The 24,951-nt window shown below is 34.6% G+C and overlaps 1 long non-coding RNA gene across 3 annotated transcripts in view; it reads right to left on the bottom strand.

The window, feature by feature from the left end:
• LOC141457803 (uncharacterized) overlaps positions 1 to 24,951 on the bottom strand; it is a 65,503-nt gene that overhangs the window by 26,806 nt on the left and 13,746 nt on the right. For all 3 annotated transcript variants that reach the window (XR_012460561.1, XR_012460559.1, XR_012460560.1), the window contains 2 exons: positions 23,634 to 23,743; positions 8,732 to 8,917 (listed from right to left, as the gene is read on the bottom strand). This is a non-coding gene — a long non-coding RNA (uncharacterized lncRNA). The remainder of the gene's footprint in view (positions 1 to 8,731; positions 8,918 to 23,633; positions 23,744 to 24,951) is intronic.

Below are 24,951 nucleotides of genomic sequence, written 5' to 3'. Positions count from 1 at the left end.
CCACTTATAAACTGTTCTAATCGAAGGTGCAGAGTCACCATAATGTTTATCAAGCTTCTCTTTAGTCTCCTGAGGCGTTTTGCCTTTCATAAAGTAGTGTTTAATCAACACACGAAATTCTTTTTCGTCCATTTTTTGAAAATCACTCGACTTCCTCGATTCAAACGAATGCCAAACACAAAGAAATAGACCGATCTGGCTGAAACTTGGTGTGTGTTCTTCCAAGAGATGCTACTAACTAAACATAACCTCGATACGCGCCAGTGGTGCTATCTCTCTGACTTTGCACGGACTTTTCAAACGACCCTCGTACAAACATAACTGAACAAAACCTTTAAAAAGTGTGTTTTATCTGAAGAAAAATCTAAATATGGTTATTTGCTTTGGGTTGTCGATTTTTTTCTTAACAAACGAAATATGAGTAAAATTACACATTTTATTTGATATTTTGTAAACACTTTTGCTTTATTTCAAATACTACAAAAAGCATTTGTCGTTATTTGCGTTTTAGAACTGTAATGAACAAACTATAAGGTTATAGATAGCATTTAAATTGCTTTTGTGTCAATGCGTGATTGAAAAAAAATGCAGATAGAATATAAATTATCCACACAATTAGAAAATCTAAATCAACCCGCTTAAACAAACAAATGGTTGCCTAGCAATTGTGGGTCAGTGAAAAAGCTTGTGCGGGTCAGGGTCTGACCCGTGGGTCATAGGTTCGCCATCACTGCCCTAGGCTGGAGATTTTAGACCAATTTTAGTTTTTCAAATATTATTTTTAAGAGCATGTACACACCATTTTCTGAAAATCGCATTTTTCTACTCAGGGGAAGATTAAAAAGAGATTTACTGTAGTTCTTATTTTGGTCAAACATTCTTCCATCAAGTCGATCTAACACTCTGAGGGCATGCTTTTGGTGTCCGAAGTTAGAAGATCGACATGTACAAAATTTGTAGGTGAAGTTAATTAAGAAACAAGGTATATAAATAATCTGGCGAAACACTACTTTAAACTACTCTTTTTACAATTAAATTTAATTGAACTTCGAATTTTAATTGTACTTTTAACATTTACAAGTATAGGTTGTAGAACGGTATAATGCACAGAAATGACCCTTAAAAAAAAGGAATAAAATTTAAGAAAAAATTTGAGCTTCCTGAGATAATTTGTTCTCACACAACTGAATATTCTGAAACCACAATTTCAGTTCGGCGACCTCAAAATATGTACAAATTTCTAGATAAAACTCTTTATCGACATTTTGAAACTACGTCAATACTCCCACTAGTAATTCAGTATTATCTTTAAAAATAAATAAATAAAATAAATGCTTAAAAAAAATTAATTAAGAAATAGTGTGAGAAAAAAAAAAATTCTAAAAGGCGGGAAAACAGCCGAGCGACTATTGCCCCGGGATAGAAGTAAAATAAAACAAAAACAAAAGAATCACAATTTGGAAACAGCTGTAGTAGCCATGCAGTGGTTTATTTCGGGAACGAACACCTGCCACCTAGAGATTGGCGGGAAACACAGGATGTTAAACCATAATTAGTTCCCTATGTGTAAGAAAGGTCCAGAATTGATGGACCTTTTTTTTTGAAACTGAAAAAAAAATGTTATCTTTTCTCTGTATGAGGGAGAAATTATGAGGTTTATTTTTTTTAATTTTAAGCATTTTTACTTTCTCTTAAAGCTTGTAGCGGAAACACTGCGTGCGTACCCAAATTTCAAAATTTAGTTTATCAACTAAAGAAATGTATGTTTCTTAAAGTATATTTATTACAAATGGTGACCAAAAAAAATTATCAACGCGTGATCTGACGGCGTAATTCGTTCTTGTCGATTCTAAAGTCACCTCCGATAATCGATGTTCAAGTTTTGGGTAAATCTATCAATCAAAAATGAGAGAAAAAAAATGCACTTTCTCAATTTTTCCTCTCTCCCAATTAGCTACAAAATTTCCTTGATATTCTAGGACTAAATGGAGGCATAAAACAATAATCACTTCTATGCCTTTTGCTAGGAAAAATTAATGGATAGTCTTTCATTTTTAAGTAAATTTTAACTTCGTTGATTTTTATCAGCTGAAGCATTTAAGTGAACTGATCGCTTTTTCGACTTAACTTATATTTTCATCTCGCACAACATTTGCCGATTATTGAAAATGTGGTTAGGTCCAGTACGGGATAGTATTAATAATAATAATAGAGGGAAGGGAAGGGATTAGCTATGCGGTTAGCGAACTGGACTCCCACGCGGAGGTCCCGGGTTCGAATCCAGCTGCAGACCCTTAGATTTTCTCTTCCTAGGAGCTTCTTACAGCTCACTGTCCGGTGATGGACAGTGTTGTCTGTAACGAGAGAACACTGTCCGGAGGCCGGCAGTGCACTGAAAAAAGCTCCGGGCGCCAATAACCTTAGATGTTGACGCGCCTTAAATTATAAAAAATAATAATAATAATATAGAGACTAGGTAAAAACATAAATGTAGTCCAAATCTATACACCATCGATGAAAGTCCGAAACGGGTCAGGTATACAATTTACCGCTTGCTACAACGATTAAAATTATGATATTCATCAAAGCAGGCATTTTCAACTTGTATCTTACTAATCTTTTAACGTTAGCGATAACTACAAAAAAAAGTATTTACATTAAAAGACCATAGAACATTAAACGTTTGCTAAGATTCCATGTTTCAATACTACTACTACTACTACTGCTACTCCCTGGTCATCACAACCCATGAAGGGCCTGGACCTCAGCCATGACAGCTTACCACCGTTCACGGTCCCTCGCAGCCGTTCTCCAACCTTGCAGGGCCGACTTCCTCAATATCATCCTCCACGTCCCTCAGCCATCTCAGCCTTGGTCTGCTTCGGGGACCTTCTCCCGCCACGATACCCATACAACGCTCTTTTTGGGGGCCCTTATATCCTCCATTCGGTGTATGTGTCCCAACCATCGCAGTCTTCCTGCCTTTTATGCAAGACACAATATCAGGCTCACCTGCAACAGTTCAGCCACTTTTTGGTTCGTCCTGAGATTCTGAAGCCTTCCTCTGTTCTCGCAGGTCCAAATATTCTCCTTAATATTTTCCTTTCCCCACCTGCATATCCTTTGCTCATCTGCTCGGGTCAAAACCCACGTTTCTGAGCCATAGGTGATAATTGGCCTCAGCACTGTCTTAAGAAAGCCTTATTTTTGCTGCTCTTGACATAATTTTACTTCTAAACACCGTTTGAAGAGCCCATAAGCAACTATTTCCAGCAGCTATTCGTCCAACAATATCTTCTATTAAATCGTTTTTAGAGGTTAACACTGAACCCAAATATTTGAAATTCCTTACTCCTTCAAAAGTATATTCCCCCAACCGTAGGTTCCGAAATATCCTTCTCTTTCTTGTTACAACCAAACATTTGGTTTTCAGGCAGTTAACCTCCAATTCGAACTCTTTGGTCGCTGCTTCCATTTCCAAAAAATATCGTCGTTAGCTCTGTTTGAGATCTTGCCAATAAAGCCACATCATCAGCATAGGCTAACACCTGTACCATCCTAGAGCACAAATTTCCGCCTAGATTGACTGATAGCCTACACATAATCGCCTCTAAGACAATATTAAATAAGGTTGGCGGCAACATCGGGTCCTCTTGCCTGAGAGTCCCGTGTTGATCTCAAGTTTCCTAGAAGTTTTTTGCCTTGAACCATGGCTTTCCCGCAACATCCTCTCAAGCACAAAGCCACCAGTCTAATTAGTTTCTCCGGAAAACCAAGTTCTCTCATACATTTAAATAGACCCTTACGATTCACTCGGTCAATATTGGAAGTGCTAATTCAGAAAACAGATTTCCGAGATCGTTTAAATTTTCTCCTTAAACTGCTCCAACTGTTTTCAAGAACAAAAAAAAATGTTTGAGAATGAAAAATATGGAATTCTAATCGACTTTTTATTGTGGTGGATTCATCGAACGGAAACGATAGGCTCCAGCAGTTTTTTTTTGGAGAAAAAGATAAGATTTGTGGATGTAGTAGCAAAAAAAAGTCTTCGAGAAAAAATTTTTAGTACAAAGTAAGAAAGAAGTTGCTGAACTTATGTTTCATTAGAACTCCAAAATATTCAAAAAAAAAAGCTGCAATAATTTTTGGAGGGGCAGAAAATTGTGAAAATTAAAAATAACTCGTTATCTTGAAGGGATTAATGTTACCATTAATTATTATTGTATCAAGAGTTGCAATCTCTCATCACGAGTTCCGGTTTAACATGGATTATCTGCCATTTTCTTCCCGTCTAACAATGTATATATGACCTTTAATCCTCTCCTTTTTTAAATCTCTTAATTCTAAAACCAAAACATGTTCGCGCAGATAATTATGCAGCTAGAAATCGTGAAGGGCAGAATATAATAATAATTATTGTTGTAAAAGCCAAACAACCTTATGGGGCTACACTTCCATATTGAGTTGTAAAGACTGCTTTTGCTTTTACCTTGGCACCTGAACGAGTATAGCGGTGCCCAGATACTAGAGTTTGTTTTTTGTTTTTTTGAAAAGACAAACATCTAAATAAATTAACATTGAAAAGAAAAATAAATTTAGAAATCTGGTGTGATACATTTTCATGACTGTAAGTAATGAAATTTTACTTGAAATTATTTTGGGGGCGAGAGTGCCCCGCAGGGGAGTATACATGGCCCCGTTCTCTACATAGCATACCTGTACAACCCTCTACACTACTCTGTACATATGCAGACAACACAGCCATACTAGCCACAAGTACACATCCTTCATCAGCTTCATACAAGTTACAGACACTTACATAAAATAGAATCCTGGGCAAAGAAGTTGAGGATTAAAATGAACCCACAGAAATGCCAGCATGCCACGTTTACTCTCCGGCGGGGCTCCTGTCCACCTGTCCTCTTCAAACAGCAATCCTCTTCCTTGAACACAGATCTGGTGCGTTACCTTGGGCTCTTTATAGACAAAAGACTCACGTGGAACCCACACACTAGACTTAAAAGACAAGCAATGACGAAACGTGCGAAACTGCTTTACAGACTTCTTGGACGACGCTCCAAATTACCCATTGAACTCAAACGCTTAATATACAGTACTATTCTCAAACCTATGTGGACTTACAGGACTAGAGCTGTGGGGTTCAGCCAAACCTACAAACATACGGACAGTAAAAACGTTTCAGTCAAAACTCCTCCGACAGATAGCTGACGCTCCTTTACTACGGTGACTAACCTCACTCTTCACAACGACCTCAACATTCCCTTCGTACAACAACTCGCCAAGACTAAATATCAAAAGTTCCATACTAATCTCTCGACTAGCTCTAATCCTCTTGTACTGTCTCTCGCTTCCTCTGACATCCCTAATACTCCTCGCCGACTGAATCGCCAGTGGCCCCGCGACTTCCTTGTAGTCTGAAGGCCTAAACGCCATTATTCTCCTATCTCTCCTCTCTCCTATAGAGAGTGCTACCGCTGGGTAGTTTCTCTCCTCCTGCTCTCCTCCCGCACCAGTTCATCACTCTCTCCATATTTACTTATTGCATACAATGTATACAGATTATTTTGGGACAAAAAAAGCGCTAAAAACAGCAAAATTTATGAAGTGGCACTTTCACTCGGCCATATTTCTTTAAATTTCGAATTTCGCTTACTTATTACCTCCTTTTATTATTATTATTATTATTATTAGTATTATTATTATTTGGCTAATGTTTATTGTGCTTAAATGATACGTTTGAAGAATAACCAACCTCTTCTCCAGTGCTTCCTTAATAAGCATTCTGCCGGGGAAAATGTTTCACATTAGACCAGATTATCGGGGTAAGACCTATGCCCCGCGACACCGCAGCCAAAAGAGACTTATTGTGCCATCCCCTTTGGATGTAGTAGACGAAACCTCCCCTACTAAGAAGGTTGAGGACTTTCCCTACTAGTTCTTTTTGCGCTACTATCTTCTTTGGTCTCAAAGAGTCGAAGATTTCATAGCGCAACGCAGTTGAACAGCAGGTGAGAGGCTGTTTCCTCCTCTTCCTGACACAATCTGCACAACAGTACAGAGCTAATAAGCCCTCACCTTGTACAGATGACTATGCCCTATGTGTACTGTGTAAATGTATTTGGGGTGTAACAGTAAATGTTGCTCATGTTCATGTTATTAGGCTGGGATACCCGCAGGGACGCCTAGTACCATGAAGAAGTGGCTAATCTACTTCTCCCTGCTGGAAATGTTTCACATAAAAGTCGTAGAACTATAGTGGAGTGCCGTTGCATTAATAGTTATTAATGCAACTTGTTTGTGCCGTTTAGCAGAAAACTCCTAATTATCTTCGGTGAAAGTTAAGAGCACAATGTAATTATTTAAGACTACAGTAGGGTCTTTGGCATGTACACAACACAGAACATTTCTCTATTTACTATTCTTTTAAAAGCAACCCGTCAAGGGCGGACATTATTGTTTTTGTTTTATTGAAGGGTTTATGATAATGTATATAATACAGCCTTGTTGTCATTCTCTGGGAAGCCAAAAAAGTGCTCCCATTATTTCCGGGAAATTTAGAAGGGGGAAGTAAAGGAGGACGCCATTGTGTTTCCTATCGCGTTCCATCTGTTCCAATTTCTTCATTTTAGAGCATCACTTACAAAGAAAGAGATCCTTCCGCTTAAAAAAAAAAATGGAGCGTTTACAATTATGATTTCATTATCGGTATTTCTCTGTCACGGAAAGAGTGTTTCACGTGGAAAAGTCCAAAGAAAAGCGCTGGTGAGGGGAATTTTCAATGTCGTAATCTAGAAGGCTTTCAACTAAGATATTTGAACTTGACCTTGGATTTTATTTTATGTCTCTATATGTTTTGCGTGATAACACCGCCTTAAACCGGCGTAAGTGGTTATTTTTATATGCTATCCCTTAATATAATTTGAAGTTTTCCATATTAATTAAATGCTGGGTTAGTCTAAGGAATATCGTCTAATTCAGGGCGGCAGATTGGTTGGAGCCGCAGGATCTCGCTTTAGACCAAGGGTTAAATCAAAGAATTACTTTGAAGTAACACAATTATGATAAACTGAACGCTCTAATCTTCAATGAATTCAATCGCTTCAGTCCAACATTCTCCGCACTATCGTTAAACAGCTCTATTTTACATTTCCAATCTAACTATCCACACAGACCTGGAAATTCCGTTTGTAGGTCCAGGTTGCACGAACTAGCTATAAAAGTTTTCATCAGAACTTCATCACTCTCATTCCAATCCTCTTGTCCGCCACTTATCATCTCATCACCATCCAGATCATCCTCCCAGACGATTAAAACGCCAGTGGCCTCGCGATTTTCTCTCTTCTGAAGAGAGTAGCTAGCCCTGGAGACGACTTAAGGAGTGTTATCACTGGGTAACTTCTCCCCTCAATTAGTGGAGTTTGTAGTGGTGTCAGTTATTGTCATCGTTACTAATAGTGTATCTAGCGCTGGTGTAACTTAACAAATTAATTAGTTAATGTCAATTTAAATGTTCTTGTTTTTTAAGTATTGTACTAAAGTGCATAATAGAAAAATGAATAAGTAATTTTCCAAAAAATAATTTGTTTTTATTTATACTTAAAATAAAGTGAAAGGCCAGACTGATATTTCAAGCTCATGCCACACTATTGAAGGCACTATAGAAATTTTTCTCACGTCAAAAGGTAGGCCACCTTTAAAACTAAGAAAGTTATGAAATTTAAAAGAAAAAAAAACAGAATGCTGAAGGAATTATTATAGAGAGATTACAGTATGACCGAGGAGGAGTTTGGTGGTTTTATAGTATATAGCCTGGGGCAAGAACAGGGCACGGGCGTACCATTAAGTATTCAAGTCGATCGTGAGGTTGTCTCGGGTGGATACGTGCTCAGCAGGAGGTACACGTGCTACACCCATGGGTCAGAGGTCACGCGTGCCCCAACCTTCCGCCGGCGGCGGCTAACTCTTCAACTAACTTACCCAAACAATGCACGCGTACACACGCACAACGCACAATCTCCACTTCAGTACAATCTGTACCTTTTTTAAATCATATACTTTAGAATTATAAATCAACTGACGTCAAACTTTTCCTAAATTGGGTTAAAAAGAATCTAAAATCTGGCAAGAAAACCCGCATGTACCCACACAAAAACCAAGAACCAGATAATCTATTATTAATTTATTTTTTTGTAATCCTGGTTCCTTAAGTGATCAGTTTTCTTCTGATTTTACACAAACTCGGATTTTATTAATTACCTTCTCTCCTACACTAGTAATTTTGAATTTTCAAGGGACATATTCATTTCAAGGCGCACTTAAAAGTGGATTTTACTAGTTCGACTCTGTGTACAGTGTATGTATTCACCATAACTCAAAAACAATGCATTACGTTAAAATTTGAAAGTTCGACTTAGAGCCCAAGTACTATACAGGGTGACCAGAGTTATATGCTCCACCCACTTTTTTTTTTAAACGGCGGGAAATTTCGAAAAAATAAAAAACACGTATTTAATCATTTTTAGTCTAGTTAATTTTCAGTGATTGGCCCATTTTTTTTAAACCCCTGTATCTCGAGATACAGCATCCAACTTTGTTTTTTCAAATGGGAAGTTATACGAGTATTTGAGTTACTAAAAAAAATTTATTTTTTTTCAAAAGTTATGGTAATTTAAAATATGAAAAACAAATTTCAGATTAATGTCAAAATTACCTTTTCTTTTTTTTTTAAAGAAGCTGTTCAAACTGGGCACCATCAACGGATAGGCAAGCCATCACTCTGGACTTTGTTTGTAGCAGCACTTATGGTAGCAAAGTCAAGATCTAGGCAGGCTAAAGTTAGTTGATCTGCTACTAAAACATGAGGTTCCTTCAAGAAGACCATGAGCTCCAAGAGTTCCTAAAAGTGTAAAAGGAGGAAGTTCTAAACAATTTTCATATTAAGATGTTTTGAATTAAGATTAAATAAAGATGCAAGAATAATTTGGCGAATTTGAGACGAGAAAAAAAGCTTTGATGAACTACGAGGGTCGTTTGAAAAGTCCGTGCAAAAATAAAAACTACTTAATTTTTGGGGTAAACCTTTTTTATTTTTCAACATAGTCTCCTTTTAGGCTTATACACTTCGTCCAACGCTGCTCTAGTTTGTTGATCCCTTCCGAATAATAGGATTTGTCCAAGACTGAAAAATAGCCATTCGTTTCTGCAATCACCTCCTCGTTTGAATAAAATCTTTTTCCCGCCAGCCATTTCTTCATATTGGGGAACAAATAGTAGTCCGAGGGAGCCAAGTCTGGAGAATAGGGGGGATGTGAAACGAATAGGAACCCTATTTCCATTAATTTTGCGACCACAACTGCTAAGGTGTGAGCTGGTGCGTTGTCGTGATGGAAAAGGACTTTTTTCTGGGCCAATCGTGGGCGTTTTTCTTGCAGCTCGGTTTTCAAACGGTCCAATAACGATGAATAAACCTGTAATAGTTTTACCCTTTTCCAGATAGTCGATGAGGATTATTCCTTGCGAATCCCAAAAGACAGTCGCCATAATCTTTCCGGCCGAAGGAACGGTCTTCGCCTTTTTTTGGCACAGATTCCCCCTTGGTAACCCATTGTTTAGATTGTTCTTTGGTCTCAGGAGTGTAGTGATGTATCCATGTTTCATCCACAGTGACGAAACGACGCTTAAAGTCATGCGGATTCTTCTGGAACAACTGCAAACCGTCCTTGCAACACTACACACGATTTCGTTTTTGGTCAAGCGTGAGAAAATCACTCGACTTCCTCGATTCAAACGAATGCCAAACACAAAGAAATAGACCGATCTGGCTGAAACTTGGTGTGTGTTCTTCCAAGAGATGCTACTAACTAAACATAACCTCGATACGCGCCAGTGGTGCTATCTCTCTGACTTTGCACGGACTTTTCAAACGACCCTCGTATTTTATCTGCTACTTAAACATGAGGATCCTTCAAGAAAACCATGACTAGGTTGAAGACCCCAGACGTAATGAATAGATATTTTGCAATATTTTTTCTCTTTGAAAATTACATCCAAGAATTTCTTTAAATTTAATAATATACTAACTGTATATTATTTATAGTTCTGTAACTTTAGTCGAACAACTTTTCTAACTTTATACTTTGAATCTCGTTCCTTCAAAGTTAGAAAATCGATTGGAAATTTCTGTAGTAAATGAAGGTTAAACTGGATATAAATTTAGCCAAAAAAAACAAAACAAAAATGAAATTAGGTCATCTATAATTTGCTGAAATCGACATTCATAATTTTCTGCTAACATAATCCTGCTGGTCATTAGCGATATTTATTCATTTCCGGAAAATGATTTTTATATTAAAATATTTATCGGAACATTTGCTTTTATAACTATAGTATGCGGGTATTCTATTTACATAATTATTGGTATACGTTAGTATTTTATATAATCCTCTCTAAGTAATACATCTGCTCTTCGCTGAAGGAGCTAGTTTTATTAATTAAATAAAATTATCAGTTAGTTGTAATACAGCGTATTCAGTGGAGAGACTTACTTCCAAAAAAAGGGGACTTGATAAGTATAGGCGAAGAGAAAGTGAGAGAAAACAATGTTTTCGAAATTTATCAGAAAAAATAAAAAAAACGTGAAATATTCATTCAATAAAGCGGTACTCGTGTTTGAAGATTTGGGATCGAAGTTACAGCGGGTCTTCCAAGTGGGATCAAATAAGATAGGAAAAAAGATAGTTAAGAAAAATAAAGGGAATTAGCTAAGCGGTTAGCATATTGGATTTCTACGCAGAAATCCAGGGTTCGAATCCAGCTGAAGGCCCTTAGATTTTTTTTCTCTTCCTAGGAGCTTCTTACAGCTTACTGTCCGGTGATGGACAGTGTTGTTTGTTACGAGAGAACACTGTCTGGAGGTCGGCATTGCGCTGGAAAAAGCTCCGGGCTCCAATTACCTCACATGTTGACGCGCATCAAATCATATACGAGGTGTGGCTATTAAATAACGAGCATGTTGCTGTAAAACATTTTATTTTAAATTTAAACATATCTAGTTATTATCACCTTCAATATACACCGCTCCCCCTATCCCTAAAACGCTCCATGCGAATTTACCATTGTTCGAAGCAGTGCTGGAAGTCTTTTTCTGTGAGCTCCAGCATGACGCGTGCCGCTTCCACAGCTTCAAAGGGCTGAAATCGTATTCCTTTTAATGAAGATTTGACTTTAGGGAACAGACAAAAGTCATATGGGGTCAGGTCAGGCGAATAAGGCGAATGGCCTAAAACTGGGATGTTGTACTTGGCTAGGAATCGTCTTGTGACAGAACAATGCAGTGTGAGCCGGCGCGTTGTTTTGATGGAGAATCCATGATTTGTTCTTCCACAAATAGGACCGTTTTTTTCCTTACTCTTTCACGGAGTTGAGCAAGCACTTAACGGTAGTAATGTTGATTAATTATAATCGATATTTTCATTCGTTTTGGACATCATCTCCGACGTCTTCTCGGCCAACTTGGAAACGCTTGAACCACTCAAAAACTTGCGCACGTGATTAATATTCATCGCCATAAACTTCTTTTAATAAAAGATAAGTTTCAGTAGCAGTTTTACCAAGTTTAATGTGAAATTTCACGACAATTCGTTGCTCTACTACATGTGTATTATCATGTTTTCGTCAAAACGAAACTAACACCTCTTACAACACAAACGACGGTTCCGGTCAGACACGTGAGATGCTGCAGTCGAAAGAGAAGGCTTTACGCTGCACAGCTGTCGGTCTTTAGGATTTGGCGCATGCATAGTTCTTCTGTAGCAGCATCAGTCTCGTTATTTAATAGCCACACCTCTTATATATAATTGCAAAAATAATAATTTTTAAAAATAAAGGTTAAATAAGTATATTTTCGCTTTATAAAATGTGTGTAAAAATGCTTATCTCACTTTATCACTTGCCTTGAATCGACGTTTTTATGATTATTATTTATTTTTTTGTTATCCAAGCAGCATGTAAATTGTTTAATAAGATAGAGAAATGACCTTGTAATAAAACTGGGACTATCCTAGCAGATGCAATGTTGGTGTTTATATTCCCGCGCTTTGCAAAAACCTTCATTATTTCCCGCCTAAACTACACTTAGCAAGTCTTATAAAAAGAATGACACCACACTATATGCAATAGGTGTCTGTTGGCCTGGGTTGAGGCAAGCGTTCAGCAAAACCAAACAATACAGAAAAAAGAAGTAGAAGAATTACAATGTAAAAAGAGGAAGAAGTGAGGATAAAATAAAAGTAAGAAGTTAAAAAAATAAAAAATAAAAGAATGATAATAGGGGAGGCAGTGGAAAAAAAAAACTGCAGCTGTGTCTCGAAGGACGCCAGAGTGTAGGTCAGTAATGCTTCTGCAATAGGAAATGGTAAAAAGGGTTAAGAGAGAGAGGATTCTATGGTAACGGACAGCCCGTATGCACTCCCATGTACCTAATAACTAAAGAGCACCTGTCCGCCTCGCTTAACTCACACTTGTTGGTTGCAGTTATGCAAGTCTACTAAGCCGTAACCAAGGAGATAAAGTGCGCAGATGCAAGTCTGCACTGTAGCTATTCTATAAAAGAAAAAAGAAAGCGCATTTAGATGCAGGTATCCATACCATCGCTTCATCACAAAACATTGTATTATTCTACAAATTAAAATTCTTCTCCCATCGCCTGCTAACTCTAAACTTAATATACAATAATGGCGAAGAGCAAAGAGTTCGTGAGATTTTTGTAGTCAAATTTGTGAAATTACACTTTTAAACTACCTGAAATTTGCAATCTCATTTCTTTTGTTTTCGCCAATTTAGTTTTGGACTTATTTATACACTGTGCAGCTTTAGAATTGTAATACAGCTCCTAAAAAGGACACTCTCACTAGCGGCCACCTCCATTTACGGACAGTTTTTGGATTCCCCCGATTTACTCCTATACACTATATATATAAAAGAACCTCCGTCTAACGGTCACTCTACATAGCGACCGCGGATATTGATTTTTGGGGAACGGATTAAATGTTTCACCTCCCACCAACGGCCCACCTTATTCTTAAAACTTCATTTGACGCGGTGATCAAAATAATTATCCCCTCTCAAGTTTTTGTTTTTTTCTGGGTTTTTCCTAAAGTTTCCTATATAAGCTCCATACATCTTGTACCATTTTAATCATTTTTCAATCTTACTTTGGACGAACAATATTATTTTTTCCGATATGTCTCTCAAACGAAAGTGGTTAACTCTAGAAGAGAAAATAAATGAGTTGGAAGATTTTGCAAAAACCAAATTGAGCCATCGTCAAGATATCGAAAGATTTGTTCTATTTTTCTAAAAATAGATGATAGTATGATGATAATTTTACCATAAATTATTATTGTTATGAATAAATGTTATGATTATTATAAAAATTATTAAATAAGTCAATAATATGTAGTTTTTTGATAATTTTTTTGGATAATTAAGAAAAATTTGATTCATATCATATAGCTAAATAATTATGCAATTATGTACGTTTTTAAATCAAATTTAATAATAAACAATTTTTAAATAGATGTTTGGAAAAAAAAACCCATATTTTTTCATTATGAAACTTTCCTACACTCCTACTAACGGCCACCTCCAAATAGCGGCCACTTTGCTTTCCCCCGCCAGTGTCCGTTATTGAGAGGTTCGACTGTATTGATTGTTTCTTTAAATTAAAGTCAATCAATAAAATCAGTTTATTTTTACGTATAGCATTTGCAGAAATTACAGATAATTGAAAACTTTGATGCTTACGATAAGCGATAATAATAACGATGCCATTCACACGATTTGAGCGAGTTGAACATTAATGCGAATTTATCTTACTACTATTATCAAAGATTTAACTTACAATTTTTCTTCAAAACCCAAAAACGTTTTTTGAGTTATACAGTGTGTCTCATGAAAAAGGTGACTGATGTAAAATTAAAAAAAAAGGAATATATTTATTTTTAATTTATAATTTCAGTTTTATTCAAAATATACTCCTTCTTAGATGGCGCCACGGTAGCCGAGTGGTTAGAGGCGAGACCTGTAAAGCTAATATGTATTGTGGTACTGGGTTCGATTCCCGGTCTTAGGCCTTGGATTTTATTTAATAGTTAATAAAAGAAATTTACAGTAAAGTATGTTTGCTAGTCGCCTCCTAAGGCTGGAAACATAGTGGAGCGGCGAGCAAAGCGGCGATGATAGTTGCTTCAGATCAAAGAGAGCGACGAGCAGCGAGCAAAGATTCGCATGCACATAGTGACGAGTTTAGTCGCGTTCTCCTTTTGACAAAACAAGATGGAGGAACTATTTTTATATGAAAATTCTTCGTTGAAACTTTGGTATTTGCAGTAGCTTAGTAGTAGGAGCTGCAGTGTACATGACATAAATAAGTCTAGAAATGAACTTGGTGAATTTCATCACTTGTACCAACAACTTCGGGAGCATCCTGGCAAGTTTCATGCGTATTTTCGAATGTCTATACCAACATTTGATTACATACTAGCCCAGTGTAACCCCATTAATCAAAATCAAATTTTATTGTTTTTGAGTAATACAGCTCATAACATGAGTTAGGCACAATATAGAAAAATTAACTAAATACAAATCTGTGTAACCCCATTAATCCTAGCAGTTACTTTAAGATAAGAAAGATATAAACAAAAACAAAATAGAAATATATGCAGATAAAAAGAAATTAGTCAATTAAAAAAAACACAATAACTTTATTAAATCACTACACCATGATTTGTCGTAAATTAATGTTATTCATCTGAAAAACTGAAGTAGTACGACGCTACAGAAGAAGGATTGGAGAATTCGTCCTGATCAGAAGTAGTAGGAAGTGAAAATGTAATTTAATTTTGCCTAGTATTTAGATGAAAGTTAGCATTAAGGGATTGAGAACCAAATTAAATGTTGCAAATATTACCAGAATTCTCCATTAACTACTAATTGTTAATTAATTTAAACTATTAATTATTAAAAACTATTGAAGCTTCGCAAATACTGTGGTCCCACAGAGGTTTCTTTAAACAAACTGAACCAATAATTGTATCAATATCCATAACCTATGAGCAATAACCTTTACAAATTGAGCGCGATGAGAGCGAAGAAATCAAACATCTCATAACGCTTTGCTCTACTATCTATAGATAGCGTTGCTCTATCTTCGCTTTGCTCGCCACTATGCGCGGTCCCATATGTTTACTTGTGTTTGATTTCGCCGCTTTGCTCTTCGCTATCATCGCCGCTCCACTATGTTTCCAGCCTTATTGTTAGTTCCTAGTCGCTACGACACCTAATTGGTAGTTCGACGTTAAGCCCTGCCTGAAAAAAATAGGCGATTACTTTACTACTTCTTCTGAATCAATTAATAGCTGCAACCTTTGGTAGAATGTTTTAAAGCTCTCTGTAGACTCTCATTTCTTGGTATGCTATCCAAAATGGTGGTCGAAGTCTTCTGAATATCCAATATTGAGTCGAAACTCCTTCCTTTCATCGCCAGTTTTAACTTTGGAACTAGCCGCAAGTCATAGGGTGTGCTAAATCAAGCGAATATTGGAGAGGGTGTTCGAGCACCACGATACCTTTTTTTTTGGCAAGGAACTCACGTACAATCTTACTTGCTCTCGATATTCGGGGACGAACTGGCCCATAAACGGTGCAAAAACCCCAATAGTCGAATACAAAAAAAAAAAAAAAAACAGTCATCGTTTTCATGGAACGCACTGTTTGTAATACACAATTTTTACCAACATTATACCGTTTGTAAATCTTTACATTACACTGTTTTACAAGGCAGCCAAACTTATTCCGAAAACTGGCTCAAAACGATTCTTTTTTTTTGCACAAAATCGATAGTATGAACGATTACAATACATTATTTGAAAGGAAATCGAAATTCTGTGATTCCTATTCTTTAGAAATATCATATAGCTCTTTTATCTTTGTTTATTCATTAAATACATTTAGGTATACCATTAATTAATATTTTATTACTTTTTTAATTTAGCTTCTCAATATTAAACGTTGGGATCTTCTCAATATTAAACCCTATCTAGACCTCTCTACTGCACCATGTGAGTTGATTTTTTTTTTTTAAACTAGAACTTCTAGGAAGAATTCTCCTTCAGAAATTAACCAAAAAAAAAAGTTATTAATAGATGCTCATAGCAAAAACTCTAATTGAAGCCTGAAAATTAATAAATGGCGTTATCGAGAACGACAAAATAAAAATAATATCAATAAATTGTAAAAAAAAAAAAAAAAAATTGATTTATATAATGAGTACTTTCGATAAATCGATTTTGTGATTTGATTTGTAATTTTTTTTTGTGAAGGAGTTCAAATGATTTTCTTAAACGAATAAATGAATTTCAAAATTTTTGAGATTTCTCAAGTATTTAATTTTTATTCAAATACAAACACACATTTATCTCAATAAAATCCAATTTTTCATGTTTAGCCTATTTCGTTTTTCTGAAAACCAAGTATTTCCGGCAAAGAATTAAATTAGAAAATATATATTTTTCTGCAACCATGTCGGGAAGTTCTCATTACTCAATTAAAATCAGCTGTGTAATGCCCAACTTCCCACACTAGTGGGGAAAAACTTTATTGTGCTTCCTTGATATAAGAAGTTTTATTATTAACATAAATATTTTCTGTAAAACTTTAATAAGCTTATTTAACGTAACTAAATAATTAAAAAACGAATATTAAAAAATAAAATAAAAATTGAAAGGAATATAGAAATAAAAATAATATTTTAATAAATAATTAGATATTTTTAATTATAACAGTTAAAAAGGTTATAGTGTTACCTTATAGAAATTTAAAATGGATTCTAGTGATTCCTGTTTAGAAAACACTCCTCCATCAATAAAAGAAACAGCAGAAAATGTAATAAGTAATGTAAACACGTAAGTAATGTAAATAATTGTAATATAACAATAAATGTTTATAATAAATAAATTACTTTTTGTAGACTGTACAAATGAAATTTTTAATTTTATTAGTTAATAAATGGTTGCAGAAAAAATATAATATTTAACTCTAGTGTAAAGTATTTTCCTCACACTCGGCAATTTGCACTTGCACTCGCATCGCTTCGCTCGCTCGTGCGTGCAAACCCTGCCTCGCGTGAGGAAAAGTACTACTTTCCACACTTGTTAAATAAATAACTATTTCTCAATTAAGGAAAAGAAAAGTATTAAAATAAATAAATAAATTATAGAAAAGCCGTCACTAAATTTGTAAACTTTAAGAAATGAAAGTTAAATAAACTTTTTCGAAAAAATAAGATTAATTAAATAAAACTGATTACAAAACCTGTCGGGGAAAATTTTTGACTTCTCCGTCCATTGATTTATTTTTTTTTAGGTTAATGCAACCAAAGTGCACCTGCAAATGCTACTTTACATAAATTAAGAAGTTTATATGCATGCAACTTGGAAGAAGTAAAAAAAAAATCAAGGTAAACTTTTAATATTAAATTAATTTTTCTGTTTGAGTGTGTTTATTTCGTAAATTTGTGTTTTTATGCATAATCTGGCGAGTATTATAGGTTACAAGTAATAGTTATTTATTTAACAAGTGTGGAAAGTAGTACTTTTCCTCACGCGAGGCAGGGTTTGCACGCACGAGCGAGCGAAGCGATGCGAGTGCAAGTGCAAATTGCCGAGTGTGAGGAAAATACTTTACACTAGAGTTAAATATTATATTTTTTCTGCAACCATTTATTAACTAATAAAATTAAAAATTTCATTTTTACAGTCTACAAAAAGTAATTTATTTATTATAAACATTTATTGTTATATTACAATTATTTACATTACTTACGTGTTTACATTACTTATTACATTTTCTGCTGTTTCTTTTATTGATGGAGGAGTGTTTTCTAAACAGGAATCACTAGAATCCATTTTAAATTTCTATAAGGTAACACTATAACCTTTTTAACTGTTATAATTAAAAATATCTAATTATTTATTAAAGTATTATTTTTATTTCTATATTCCTTTCAATTTTTATTTTATTTTTTAATATTCGTTTTTTAATTATTTAAATAAAATAAATTTAAATAAGCTTATTAGAGTTTTACAGAAAATATTTATGTTAATAACAAAACTTCTTATATCAAGGAAGCACAATAAAGTTTTTCCACTCACTTGTGCGGAATTTCCCCCCCCCCACTAGTGTGGGAAGTTGGGCATTACACAGCTGATTTTAATTGAGTAATGAGAACTTCCCTACATGGTTGCAGAAAAATAAATTAGTTTTTTACTGGCTACTAATTACTGGTTTAAAAAATATGATTAAACAACTGTTGCTCGTTTGCTCGTCAAGTATCCTAAAAGAACAAATTTATTTAAAAAAAACAAAAGGGGTAAAGATATTTTAAGGATGGCAAATGAAATACATGGTAAACGTCAAAGTTAAGAATAATCTATCCAAATTTAATAACACACGATAAATTTTTTGGTTCCATTAAGCTTGACAGACGGTAACTGTCAAACTGACAAAAATAAAAAAGAAAATAATAAGTGGACTGGTCGTTATCAGCTGATCAGCTTTATCGATTGATTTATTATGGAAAATACCATGAATATCGATTGATATCGTTTTTCTACTTTCTCTTTCATAACTACAGTCAAGAGATAGGGTAATCGATACTGTAATCGTGCCGATTTTCAGAATTTTCAGTTTTTCCCTCCGGAAATATCGATTTTTGAGGTCTCCTCAGTCCGAAAAATGTTTTTTTTTTTTTTTTAACGAAACTGTTTCGACCTTGTTGGAAAAACTGTCCCCCTAAGTGCGTCGTACAAATTGAGCGATGAAATGACTTTTATATATTGTTTTTTTCGTTATTTATTTCATGTACATTTATTCATTTATTTATATTAAAATAAATAGAAACCAAAAACATCAAAAATAAAAAATTACGAATGTATTTTAGATTAAACTAATTAAAATTGCAAAATTAACTGCCGATGGTCACTACTGAAAACGCATGACGAATATACTCGTCATAACACAAAATTTTATACTTTTTTTCATGACGTCATAATCGGTTAACTGGTTAAATAATGGTCTAAATCAGTGAACGGCAACGTTTCTTATAAGTGGGTCATTTTTCATTTTTTTACAAAAATTTTTGCTGGTGGGTCACATAATTTCTATTTTAGTTTACATATTATCTTCAGAGTACAGAAAATAAGAAAAGTATACAGTTGGGATAATCCAAAAGTCCTTAAGTAGATAATTACAAATAAAATGAAATCCTATTTAATAAAGGACATTTGATCATTTTAATAACCTTCTTGATACTGTTTCATTATACCTGTAAGCTTTGAGATATTTGTGTGATGGTTGGTTGGGTTTTTTTAAAAAAAACCATGATTCTAAATTTTCTGAATTTTGAAAGTTAGTTAACCTGTTTTGCGATTAACTAAGACTGAATTTCATTTTGTGAAAATACTTGTCCACAAGAGTAGCTGGACCCAAAAGCAGATCGTAAAGCGAAACCAACCATTCTTTACCGAAGAAAACTTTGAAGGAAGTGATGCCCATCATGAAGCAATCATGCTTAAGTGATTTTCATCAGTTATTTCAAGTTGTTTTCTAAAAGAATACCTACCGATCATCTCATAATTAAGAATTGTTTATTGGGTCTCTAAAATTTTCCCTAGGTTGCCGAAAACTGGTCTAAATTATGTAGAGATTTATTAAATGTTTGTGCCTATAGTTATGTAGGTCCTAGATAGATAGATTAAACTATGACGGCCTCAAGGCCTACGCCACTGCGACCCCTTTGGATCTATTGTGGCTCCCCTCACTCTAAAGTTCACCCTCCAGACCTGTCCTTTTAATCAGACTCTTAATTCTGGAGAGCGACTCTTGGGTAAAGCCCATAGGCCTTGGCTTTTCCTCCCCCGAGAAGTAACATCCTTAGCCACAAGAGCCCCTCACACTGACACAACACGTGCAGTGCCGTTTCCTCTTCTTCCTGACAGAACCTACAGAGGCTATCATCTGCCAGGCCCATGCGATGCATGTGTTTTCTGAGTCTGCAGTGGCCAGTTAATAGGCCTACAATTATCCTTATAGCCCCACGGCCTTGACGGATTAATTCTGCAGCCATATGTAGGTCCTAAGAAAATTCGTTTGTAATAGATCAAAGAATATTTGTTCTCCCTTTACTTCCATTTCTTCTCTAATTCGAAAAACTATTCAAAATTAAGAACCAACAAAACCTAGTGCGTACATAATGATGGTAATGTACGGAATTGATACATAATTCAATTGGTTTGATTTAAAATGTATTTTTACTTAAATACACATGCGACAATTGGCAAAATAAATAGCTAATTTTATCCAATTTCTGGGCACCCGTTTTGTCATATCCATGAAACAAAGTTCCTAAGAAATAAGTTGATTATTTGAAGTGAATTTTATGCAAATAATGAAAAAAATAAATAAAAATGACGGCAACATGATTTTTTAAATAATAAACACAACATATTTTGTCTTTTATTTACCTGCTAATAACATTTAAACTATACGATTCATTAAATATTGGCCAGGTGTTCAGCGTTGTTGAAAAGACAATATGTTATTAGATAAACAATGCAATGCCATTACAAATACATTAAGATTTTACGAGAAGAATATGGCAAATGGAATGATTAATGATTTCCCACTAGAAAGGTGAAGTCTGAACAGGGTGTAGAAAAAAAGAGTCAGGACTGGTGGCGACGTTAATATGGTTGTGATTAGTGAGCTAGCAAAACTTGACCACAACACTACGAAACATAAGCACAGTTTGAAATATATGTGTATATGAAAGTAATAAATAATACTAGGCTGTCCTGTATGGGAAGAAACTGTCAAATGGAACCGTCAGCCATATTTACCTGCAGCCAGGATGTGTAACTTTAGTAGACCCACATGTTGCTAGTTCAATATTGTAAATATTTTTAAAAATCAAAAAATCTGATCTGTTACCAAGTCTTTTCCAAAAACAATATTGTGGTGTTGAACTCAAAGAAATGCCTCTCCAAATCAGTAAGGGAAAACAGACGCCCAAGTATTTATTTTTTTAAAGCTTACAACGTTTTCTCGCCTCTGAGGATAGGATCTAAGACAAGGGCAATGAAGCGGCGAAAACGCTTGGACTGGAAATGATCCTGTCCAACTTTCACTTGACCTGAACCCTTTTTTTGGTGTTGCAAAATGCTTTTGTAAGTGCGTTCATCAAAGAATGGGTGCATAATATCTCCTAGGAACAATGGAGAAACCGCCTGGGAATCCTCCTGGCCAGAGGCAGTTTACTAGCAGCTAAACATTCTTCAGCAAGATCTTGAGGCCATTTAGAATGATCGTAGACATTATTACTGGCATTTTAGATTGAATAAATACCATTCCTGGAGGAAGACAACCTGCCTAGGTACTGCCAGGAAGAAGATGAAACAGCATTGCAAACCCTGGGCCTTCAGGATTTGGCTCTTTGAAGAAGAAAACTCCCTTGCCTTCGTTCTTAGCCGAGGGGAGTCTTTCACCAGACAGAAGGTTGTGCTTTTATCAGCAGGTTCCACAATAAACTCTCTGATAAGCAATGGCGTGGTCTTTTTTGACCAACCTTTATACTATCTACCTAAACCATTCTCTGTATTCTGGAAGTACATCACAGGCTAAACTAACAAATTAAATGAAAGTTCTTTTGTTTGAGCTATGACTAATAAGTAGTAAAATTTGGGAATTTTATATTTTAAAGAAAAAAAAAAATTGTCAAAGTTGGAAGTTTTTCGAAGTTACTCTTTTTCGAACAGTTTCTGATGATCAACATTTAAGTACGTATACAACTACCGTACCGGACAGTTATAATTTAATAAATATGTACCAAACCTACTCAAATCAAAAACAAAAAATTGAGCAAATGTAAACTACGTAATTATTACAAAAGAGTTATTTTCATTTATTTATTTATTTTTTAATCAAATAACAATATTATCAGTCATATACAGGGTGATCCATTTAAAACGCACCAATCGCTAATAACTTTTTAGGAAAGCGGAATTTTGAAAAAACCCGCAAAGTAAACTATATGTTTTTTTTGTCTAGTTTACAAATTTGCCACCCCTGATGCTGTATCTTCATTTTTGGCGGAGTTACGGCTAAAAACCCGATTGGAGTTTCATAAGGACCACTGGTTTTGACAATGATTATGAAAACTACATATAAAACTGTGAAAAATGATGTTAATCTCATTTTTTAATATCCCTAATATTAGTCGAGATATTTAAGATCAATGTTACAATTTTATCTATTCGTGATCGGTTTTCAATATTAATTTGCGTATGCAGTCATTCATAGTAATACTTAATACATCATAATACTTTTTTTAATCAAGTGTAGTACTACGCGGGATTCGATTTGGGTATCCGTATCACCCACTTACAAAGCCACGCTCTTGACCACTAGAACTATACCCTGGCAAGATATTCTTACCGTAATCATAGGTCAAGAAGTCTTGCACACTGGGTGCATTAAAATGATGTGATGATTGCTTTTATTTGATGATAAAACAAATTTATCCTAATTCACTCACAACCATTACGTTATAGTACATGTTTTAAAATCTTCAATTATTATTATTTTTGTTCTTTGCGTCACAAATAACAATTTTTTGCAGACAGAGCACATCCAGAACGTGTATTTGTGGTGGAAAATTAATATTGAAAACCGATCAAGAATAGATAAAATTGTAACTTTGATCTTAAATATCTCGACTAATATTAGGGATATCGAAACAGGATTAACGTCATTTTTCACAGTGTTTTATGTAGTTTTCATAATCATTGTCAAAACCAGTGGTCCTTATGAAACCCCAATCGAGTTTTTAGCCGTAACTCCGCCAAAAATGAAGACACAGCATCCGGGGTGGAAAATTTGAAAACTAGACAAAAAAAAACATTTAGTTTACTCGTACGTTTTTTCGAAATTCCGCTTTCCTAAAAAGTTATTAGCGATTGGTGCGTTTTAGAAAGGAACACCCCGTATATTGCGATTCTTCAATTGTTATTTAAAGACTTGCAAAAAAAATCGATGAAAAAAGTAACTAATTTTTAACAGGTTTAGAGTAGTTTTAGACTAAGTAATTCTAGTTCAGCAAAATGATAGCTTGATAAAGAAGACAATTAAATGTGCAACGAACTAAATAAAAATACCTAAGAGGAATTTTATATTTAAAAGTACATACATACTTGTATAACTGAAATTTTTAAAAAATAAACTCTGTATGATAAATAAGCAGAATCTAATAAATATAAATCAGATAAGTGCACTTATTTTTCTTCCATTATACAGAAGTTCCCATAAAGTATCGCAAGAGAAATCCAACTGCATTTTATTTATATTTATTTAATTCTTTTTTAAATATATTTAATTCTCGTATATTATGTGCACTTCTTGGTCTTATGCAATTGTCTGCACACAAAATACCATTCAACAGCGAACATATTTAAGTACCCGCATCAAGACTTACAAAAAACAATGACTAATGAATTCCTTACCAACGATCTGTGCAATGAATTCCAAGGCTGGCCTCCAGACAGAAGCACTAACCTGCTCAATTCTCTGTCTCACTCAAATACTTGTCGTCACTAACATGCGCTCACTCTGTCTGGAAAATATAATACTTATTTTATTGGATATTATAAAGTATAGGTTACTAAGACATTTCTATCTTTTTTTACTTAATTTTTTATTTGTCTAGATTTATGAATTCAAAAGCAACGTAGTAATTACACGCTCTGCTAGATAGCGCTAACTAAAATTAATAATTTATGCAGGTAGTGTTTCACGCATGTAATGCATGTAATTGATAATGAATGCAGATTTAGATATTCTTTATTTATTAATTTTTTTTAATCCAATAAACATAAAGATTACAAGAAAATATTGCATGCATCCGATAGAACATTATAGACAGTAACATTATTTTCTTTTTGATGCATTAACAACTTAGGTCAATAGCACCTAATTTTATTAAATGCAGCAAAATTCTTTCGCATCAACAGCAAAATAATTGTTTAAGTATTTTACCAGCAGAATGTGCAAGACAAGCATTTTATCAGTAGCCTAGGTAAGTGATGGCGAACCTCTTGAACTCAGCGTGTAAAAATGTTGAAAACTCTTGTAGCAGAGTCACATCCAGAAATATTCAAACAAATTTCATATTTGCAACTATAGGAGAAAAAAATTCATTAAATGACCCACTATACGATCATTGAATGTTTACAAAATCCTTATTCTCAATAAATACAATAATTTCTTCAAAGTACTTCACAAATCGTTTGACTAAGTTCAAAAAGTTCAACTCTCAATATTTCCTCAACTTGTGAATCTGTATTCAAGAAAACTATAGCATACAACTCAGTAAAAATAAGTGTGTAAGAGCACAAAATTTCATACGAATAATATGATGTTTACTTAGGGAGTTATAAGGGCCCCATTTCACAGCAAAACCATGACCCAAAAAAATTTCAACTCACAATTTCTTCTCAACTTATGAATCTGTACTCAAGAAAACTATTGCATACAACTCAGTAAAACAAAGTGTGTAAGAGCATAAAATTTCATACGAATAATATGATGTTTACTTAGGGAGTTATAAGGGCCCCATTTCACAGCAAAACCATGACCCAAAAAAATTTCAACTCACAATTTCTTCTCAACTTATGAATCTGTACTCAAGAAAACTACAGCATACAACTCAGTAAAACAAAGTATGTAAGAGCATAAAATTTCATACGAATAACATGATGTTTACTTAGGGAGTTATAAGGGCCCCATTTCACAGCAAAACCATGACCCAAAAAAATTTCAACT

Source organism: Rhodnius prolixus, unplaced genomic scaffold, assembly GCF_049639745.1.
Source record: "Rhodnius prolixus isolate KJV_2025 unplaced genomic scaffold, Rpr scaffold_5, whole genome shotgun sequence".
Taxonomy (NCBI): domain Eukaryota; kingdom Metazoa; phylum Arthropoda; class Insecta; order Hemiptera; family Reduviidae; genus Rhodnius; species Rhodnius prolixus.
The sequence above is the reverse complement of the archived record's forward strand: the minus strand, read 5'-3'. Positions and strand labels throughout refer to the sequence as shown.